General features: G+C 43.2%; 1 long non-coding RNA gene across 1 annotated transcript; it reads left to right on the forward strand.

Annotated features, from left to right (window-relative positions):
* Positions 1-11: 11 nt before the first annotated feature.
* On the forward strand, positions 12-6804 carry LOC135098312 (uncharacterized). The gene is made up of 2 exons (XR_010266811.1): positions 12-682; positions 5406-6804. It is a non-coding gene; the product is annotated as an uncharacterized LOC135098312 (long non-coding RNA).
* The last annotated feature ends 284 nt before the right edge of the window (positions 6805-7088 follow it).

Below are 7088 nucleotides of genomic sequence, written 5' to 3' on the forward strand. Positions count from 1 at the left end.
TAATTACAGAATAGTTTACCACTTCCAACGTAATCGCAGAATAATTCCTCTTGGAAGTTGATAATCTGCGTATAGTGTCGTACAATAGTCACACACCAGTTCCTTTAGGTAAACTATTTGTTATATTGGCTAATATGATAATTATAGAATGGTCACTCAACAATGTTTCCACTAGGACGAACAACCCCACTCGCTTATGAAACCTCAGTTCCATGGTATAGCAGGTCGACGTTTTACTTAAAGAATATCCACACCTTTCCAGTTTTGGATGCTAACCGGGGTAACTCAATCATCTTCCAAGACTGAATAACATTATGATTGTGGCGCTTCCTGGCTTTCCACTTTCCCTTACATATCCAGTCACGCGGCAATTTCAAAATACACGTTAGAATATTTTCGCGAACGGTGAGTTTATTTGACGGTTTAAAATTGTTTGTATTTGTCACACACTACTACTACTACTACTGTGACTACTCTACCACGGAACCAGGTGCCTGCCTCTCAACTCGTGGCGCTGCCACGTGTATAGCTTGAGGCATACTGGATACGTGACCTCTAGCAGGCTACCAAGCCGATAACGAGGGGTGGAGTTCCATCGAGCTTCAGTCTCCTCCAAGGGTCGCTACAGCTCTGAGGTCGCCTTGGCATACGCTGGGAGCCTCATATACACTCGAGAGCGGTGGTAAGAGTTACACCAGTGTTACACACCCACACACACATAAACACACACACACACAAACACATTTATATTTATTTTCTATTATGTATATGTAAAGGTGTTTATTTTTGTAATTTGTATCTATATGCATTTACTAACTTGGCTTAAGTTATTAACTGAACCAGTCTTTTAAGTTATTCAGTCCAGTTCAGATTGCCACTCCTTGTTACTTTTACTTACTTAAATAATCTTCAATTTTGTATTGTTACTTAATTTAAGGGTTAACTTTAAGATATTAAATAGCAGTTAAAATGTCTCCTTTTCTCTTTTCTTTTAACCCTTCCATTGTTAGTGTGAGCAACACCCCTTCATGGTCCATCCCCTAGAGTTCAGTGTATGCTCACACGTAACAATTGGGGGCCCGTCCGGGATATTACACAAGTTTACACATACATATAACTACACTAGTTCGTTTCATGCTCTCGAGTGTATATGAAGTTGTGCTTATTTCTTTGTTGGTGAATTTTTGCGTTTTTCCGCTTTAAAAGTACGCGAGGTACCGGCGTCTAGTCATAAAAGCGTTAAAAACCTAACAATTGATTTCCAGTGTTGCTTTAGTGTCGGTTCGATTCCCCTAGTAGTGACCTTCACCCCGAACTCCGAGACTCCTTAAAACTTGGGAACTTGCGTTCCACTCTTTGCTTGAAAGCAGCGAATACGGCAAGCCATTACAAGTGCTTAAGTGTTAGTTCTATGGTAGTCATTTTGGGGCAGTGATTATCGCTACACTTCTTCGATTCGTTGCCTCTTCAGAAGCACAGTTAAGGCGTTGCTAAGCTTGACTCAACTAGACTCAAAAACGAGTCTCTGTCGATGCACGCGGGTCAACTCATTTCCCTCCGACTCGTGGTTTCGAACCTGTCGTTCACGCGGGTCCTTCCGACTCGTGGTGGCGATCCTAGGTCTTGGATCAGGTTTCAGTGTAGGGCTCAGACACACTTGATTTGGTTCAATTGACCTCACGCTCATTAATCATGTCGCATGAGTTAAACTTGGACGCATTTTTTTGCAGTAATCCTTCTGTGGCGGAGCTACAAACTGCCAAAGTGACAAAGAATGATTTAAAGTACATAGCCCGACAGTTTGATCTCTCATATCCGTCTGACATTCGGAAGGAAGAACTCCGAACTCAAATCCTGGTTCACCTTGGAGGTGAAGCCACTAGTGCTGCTTCACAGCACGACGCCAGTTTAATGCTCGAACTCGAAAAGCTGAAACTAATGGCAGCAAGAGAAAGAGAGAGAGAAGAGAGAGAACTAAGGCGAGAAGAACTAGCTTTTCAAAAAGAAAAAGCGGAAAGAGATCTGGCATATGTAAAAGAAAAGGAGGAAAAAGAAAGAGAGGAGAGAGAAAAAGAAAGAATCCACGAGACCCAACTCGCACAATTAAAATCTCGATCAACCACCACAGCTGACCTCAAACAAAAGTTAACTAAATATCTCTCACTACTCCCTCAGTTCTCTGACAAAGACCCCGAAACTTTCTTTGGACAGTTCGAGGACACAGCAGTACATTTTGAACTGCCCCGAGAAGACTGGCCTTGGCTTCTTAAACCCAAACTCAGCCAAAAGGCTTTAACTATTTTGAACGGCCTCGAAAACAACACGGATTACGACTGTGTCAAACAGGGCATCCTAGCGGCGTACTCCATTACCACAGAAGGATACCGTCAGTCTTTTCGAAAAATGTTCAAAACTCCGCAACAAACCTATCTAGAGTTTGCCTCAGAGAAACTGAGGGCTCTCAAGCGTTGGCTTAAGTCAGCCGCGATAACCACGTACGACGAATTAGTAAATCTCTTAGCCTTAGAAGAGTTCATGCGTAAGCTCCCTTACTCAGTAATGTTACACATCACCAACAAAGAAGAAACAGATCTTCTCAAAGCCGCTCAGTTAGCGGACCTTTTCTCCCTGGTGAATCGCAAGGCAACCTCAGACAAGCTGACCGAGACTCCTAGTGGTAAGATAAACTCGGGTAACTCAGGGGTTGGTAAAATGACCGGCAGTAGTACTCGACCACCTCTATTTTGTGCTTTTTGTAAACAGCCGGGGCACCTCATAAAGAACTGTCCTAATCCCAAGTGCAAGGTAGCTCAAACATATCCTGCCAAGCCAGTTGCTTCCATACAAGCTCTTCCCTCCTTCCCTGTACCTAAAGACTTGTTTGAGCCTTTCAGGTCTGTAGGCACCATCAGCATTGATAACAAGGATCACCCAGTTAAGATTGTCAAGAGACACCTGTTCAGCTCAGTCCCTAGTGCTGAAGTCAGCAGTCCCTGGTATTGAACAGTGTTACACAGGTGAAAAGGTATATTTAAAAGACTTCCATGACCCCTTCCCCATTGCATTAGCTAAAGTACATCTTGATAGCCCACTAGTAAGAGGTGAAGTGATAATAGGAGTTAGTGAAGAACCAGCCTTACCCATCCCTAATGCTCAACTACTCCTCGCTAATGACCTAGCTGGCAGTAAGGTGACTCCCCCTTTGGTAATTAGTGACACAATGCTGATGGATAACCCCACTGTACAGTTAGAAGAGCAACAACCAGGCTTATTCCCTGTTTGTGCCACTACTCGTGCACAAGCAAGGAAATCTGATCAGTCTTTCTCACTTCCAAAGAAGAGCCCATCCCCACTTGAACTCAATCAAATATTTTCTGAAAAACTTCTCACTGAGGCTCAACAGGAAGACACTACTTTGACTCAATTTCATGACAAGGTTATCCCTCCAGATCAAATTACTCATTACCCTGCCTTTTACAAACAGGATGGAGTTCTCATGAGTGTTCCGGCCCTCTAAGGTCCCAGAATGTGCTCAGCCGTCTGCAGGAAGCGAACCTCACCGTGAAGCTGGCGAAGTCTACGTTCGGAGCTGCCACCGCTTGAGTCACGGCGTCTCAACTTGCTGCCTCGAGCCGGAAGACGCTGATTCCACATCCTCATGCTTTTTTTTTTTTTTTTTTTTTTTTTATGTAGGAAGGATACTGGCCAAGGGCAACAAAAATCTAATAAAAAAAAATGCCCACTGAAATGCCAGTCCCTTAAAAGGGTCAAAGCAGTGGTCAAAAATTGGTGGATAAGTGTCTTGAAACCTCCCTCTTGAAGGAATTCAAGTCATAGGAAGGTGGAAATACAGAAGCAGGCAAGGAGTTCCAGAGTTTACCAGAGAAAGGGATGAATGATTGAGAATACTGGTTAACTCTTGCGTTAGAGAGGTGGACAGAATAGGAGTGAGAGAAAGAAGAAAGTCTTGTGCAGCGAGGCCGCGGGAGGAGGGGAGGCATGCAGTTAGCAAGATCAGAAGAGCAGTTGGCATGAAAATAGCGGTAGAAGACAGCTAGATATGCAACATTGCGGCGGTGAGAGAGGGGCTGAAGACAGTCAGTTAGAGGAGAGGAGTTGATGAGACGAAAAGCTTTTGATTCCACCCTGTCTAGAACAGCAGTATGAGTGGAACCCCCCCAGACATGTGAAGCATACTCCATACATGGACGGATAAGGCCCTTGTACAGAGTTAGCAGCTGGGGGGGTGAGAAAAACTGGCGGAGACGTCTCAGAACACCTAACTTCATAGAAGCTGTTTTAGCTAGAGATGAGATGTGAAGTTTCCAGTTCAGATTATAAGTAAAGGACAGACCGAGGATGTTCAGTGTAGAAGAGGGGGACAGTTGAGTGTCATTGAAGAAAAGAGGATAGTTGTCTGGAAGATTGTGTCGAGTTGATAGATGGAGGAATTGAGTTTTTGAGGCATTGAACTATACCAAGTTTGCTCTGCCCCAATCAGAAATTTTAGAAAGATCGGAAGTCAGGCGTTCTGTGGCTTCCCTGCGTGATATGTTTACCTCCTGAAGGGTTGGACGTCTATGAAAAGACGTGGAAAAGTGCAGGGTGGTATCATCAGCATAGGAGTGGATAGGACAAGAAGTTTGGTTTAGAAGATCATTAATGAATAATAAGAAGAGAGTGGGTGACAGGACAGAACCCTGAGGAACACCACTGTTAATAGATTTAGGAGAAGAACAGTGACCGTCTACCACAGCAGCAATAGAACGGTCAGAAAGGAAACTTGAGATGAAGTTACAGAGAGAAGGATAGAAACCGTAGGAGGGTAGTTTGAAAATCAAAGCTTTGTGCCAGACTCTATCAAAGGCTTTTGATATGTCCAAGGCAACAGCAAAAGTTTCACCGAAGTCTCTAAAAGAGGATGACCAAGACTCAGTAAGGAAAGCCAGAAGATCACCAGTAGAGCGGCCTTGACGGAACCCATACTGGCGATCAGATAGAAGGTTGTGAAGTGATAGATGTTTAAGAATCTTCCTGTTGAGGATAGATTCAAAAACTTTAGATAAGCAGGAAATTAAAGCAATAGGACGGTAGTTTGAGGGATTAGAACGGTCACCCTTTTTAGGAACAGGTTGAATGTAGGCAAACTTCCAGCAAGAAGGAAAGGTAGATGTTGACAGACAGAGCTGAAAGAGTTTGACTAGGCAAGGTGCAAGCACGGAGGCACAGTTTCGGAGAACAATAGGAGGGACCCCATCAGGTCCATAAGCCTTCCGAGGGTTTAGGCCAGCGAGGGCATGAAAAACATCATTACGAAGAATTTTAATACCTTTATGCGCCTTAATGAACCTTTATGCGTCACCTCATGAATACTGACTGGATCATCTGTTTCTTCCTTTTTCCAGAACCCCGCGTGGCTGTAGTGCATCCCCTCTTATGCTGTTGTCCTGCTTGATATGCTGCGGTGGAGCTTCTATCGTCCTGGAAGAGCAAGGAAGGGCAGCACGATAAGCCTTTGTGTAACATGTCCTGCCTGTGTTTCAGCGGCAGCCATGGAGAGTCTAGTTTATAATTCCGAGATGCAGGGAAGGGAAGAAATAACGTCACATTTGTGTAGAGACGGGAGGGAAGAAGGGATGGAGGGAATAAATAGTTCAACAAACATATCTATTAGATTTTAGTTTCGTTGCATCAGATTGTCTAGGGTTACTCTAGTTAAATAGTTCTCGTCTTACTGTAATTTCCAGTCAAGAGTAATTCAACGCTTGATTTCAGCGTGGCGGTAAGAACTATAGAGGGAATGATGAAACTCGAAAAGGTAGAAGCCACGCTAAACTTTGGCATCTCAGCTGTACAGAGGCCAGGAGTTCATTTGTTATTTAATATCGATAAATTGCAATTTAATATCGATAAATTGCAATTTAATATCGATAAATTGCAATTTAATATCGATAAATGCAAAGTCCTTAGCGTAGGTAGAGGAAACCCACACAATAGGTACACATTAAACACCCAAACTCTGGTAGGTACAGGGTACGAGAAAGATTTAGGAGTTATAGTTAGCTCTGAACTCCGTCTAGGGAAACAATGCATAGAAGCCAGAAACAAGGCAAATAGGGTACTAGGATTCATTTTTAGGAGTGTTAAAAGTAGAAGGCCGGAAGTAATATTAAAGTTATACTTGGCGCTGGTCAGACCTCATCTAGACTACGCTGTGCAGTTCTGGTCCCCACATTACAGGAAAGATATAGGTCTATTAGAATCAGTACAGAGGAGAATGACTAAAAGGATACAGGGGATGAGGAGTATTCCTTACGAAGCGAGGTTGAAGCGGTTAAATTTACATTCTCTAGAGAGACGTAGGTTAAGAGGGGACCTGATAGAAGTCTTTAAGTGGTATAAGGGTTATAACAAGGGAGATGTAAGCAAAATTCTTAGGATCAGCAACCAGGGTAGAACAAGAAATAACGGGTTCAAGCTTGAAAAATTTAGGTTTAGGAAGGAGATAGGAAAAAATTGGTTCTCGAATAGAGTGGTAGATGAGTGGAACGGACTCAGTAATCATGTAGTTAGTGCTAGGACACTAGAGAGCTTTAAGAGAAGATTAGACAAGTTTATGGATGGGGATAACAGATGGAAATAGGTAGGAGTGTTTCATACAGGGACTGCCACGTGTAAGCCTGGTCGCTTCTTGCAGCTTCCCTTATTTCTTATGTTCTTATGTTCTTATTTGTGGTTAAGGTCAAAACTTGTGGTCTTTCATATTTTATAAAGGAACACTTTTCAATAAAGGGCCAGAAAGCCTCTGAACTTTCCATCTATCACATCCAGATCTACATCCACATCCTGCTTGGTATACAGGAATGATATTGGTCTTGGGAGGTGAGTAAAACTTAATAACACGTTCTCTTTACCAACTTTGCAGCTGTCATGTTAATCTGCGGCATCTGCACTGCGTCTTTCCATCTGTCCCCGTCTTCACTTCCTGCACTTGTCTCCACTTCATTATCATTCATCTTTTTCCTCGCGATCCTCGTCCTCCAGTTCTTCCTTTTACATCTATCTAATTTCACATTCCTACGTTTCCT

Source organism: Scylla paramamosain, unplaced genomic scaffold (genome assembly GCF_035594125.1).
Source record: "Scylla paramamosain isolate STU-SP2022 unplaced genomic scaffold, ASM3559412v1 Contig54, whole genome shotgun sequence".
In the NCBI taxonomy this organism is placed as follows: domain Eukaryota; kingdom Metazoa; phylum Arthropoda; class Malacostraca; order Decapoda; family Portunidae; genus Scylla; species Scylla paramamosain.